The sequence below is a fragment of the Trichechus manatus genome, unplaced genomic scaffold, assembly GCF_000243295.1.
Source record: "Trichechus manatus latirostris isolate Lorelei unplaced genomic scaffold, TriManLat1.0 scaffold00245, whole genome shotgun sequence".
NCBI lineage: Eukaryota > Metazoa > Chordata > Mammalia > Sirenia > Trichechidae > Trichechus > Trichechus manatus.
In genome coordinates, this window is record NW_004444181.1 from 1,413,134 (window position 1) to 1,413,984 (window position 851).

An 851-nucleotide genomic window follows, 5' to 3' on the forward strand; every position below is an offset into this window, starting at 1 on the left:
TAAGACTGGCCTTTTTTTTTTGTGAGTTAGAATTTTGTCCTACATTTTTCTCCAGCTCTGTCCGGGACCCTCTGTTGTGATCCCTGTCAGAGCAGTCAGTGGTGGTAGTCGGGCGCCGTGTAGTTGTGCTGGACTCAGTCTAGTGGAGGCTGTGATAGTTGTGGTACGTTAGTCCTTTGGACTAATCTCTCCCTTGTGTCTTTGGTTTTCTTCATTCTCTTATGCTCCAGACAGGGTGAGATCAGTGGAGTATCTTAGATGGCTACTCACAAGCTTTTAAGACCCCAAACACTACTCACCAAAATAGAATGTAGAACATTTTCTTTATAAACTGTGTTACGCCAATTGAGCTAGATGTTCCCTGAGACCATGGTCCCCACAGCCCTCAGCCCAGTAGTTGGGTCCCTCAGGGAGTTTGGAGGTATCTATGGAGCTTCCATGGCCTTGCCAGTATTGTGTACTGTCTTACTCTTCACCAAAGTTACCACTTATCTATTGTCTATTTAGTGTTTTTCCCTCCCTACCCTTCCCCTCCCTTGTAATCATCAAAGATTCCTTTTGTGTGTAAACTTTTTCATGAGTATTTTTAGTAATGGTCTGATACAATATTTGTCCTTTCGTGATTGACTGATTGCAGATACATCATTGTTCTTATCGTTGCATAATACTCCATTGTGTGTATGTACCATAGTTTGTTTATCCATTCATCTCTTGAATGGGCATCTAGATTGTTTTCATCTTTTTGCTATTGTGAACAGTGCTGCAATGAACATGGGTGTGCATATGTCTATTCGTGTGACGGCTCTTATTTCTCTAGGATATATTCCTAAGAGTGGGATTGCTGGATCATA

The 851-nt window shown here is 42.0% G+C and overlaps 1 protein-coding gene across 1 annotated transcript in view; it reads left to right on the forward strand.

Moving 5' to 3' along the window:
• The window catches only part of HLCS (holocarboxylase synthetase), a 284,916-nt gene that overhangs the window by 10,274 nt on the left and 273,791 nt on the right, over positions 1-851 (forward strand). The window lies entirely within an intron of this gene.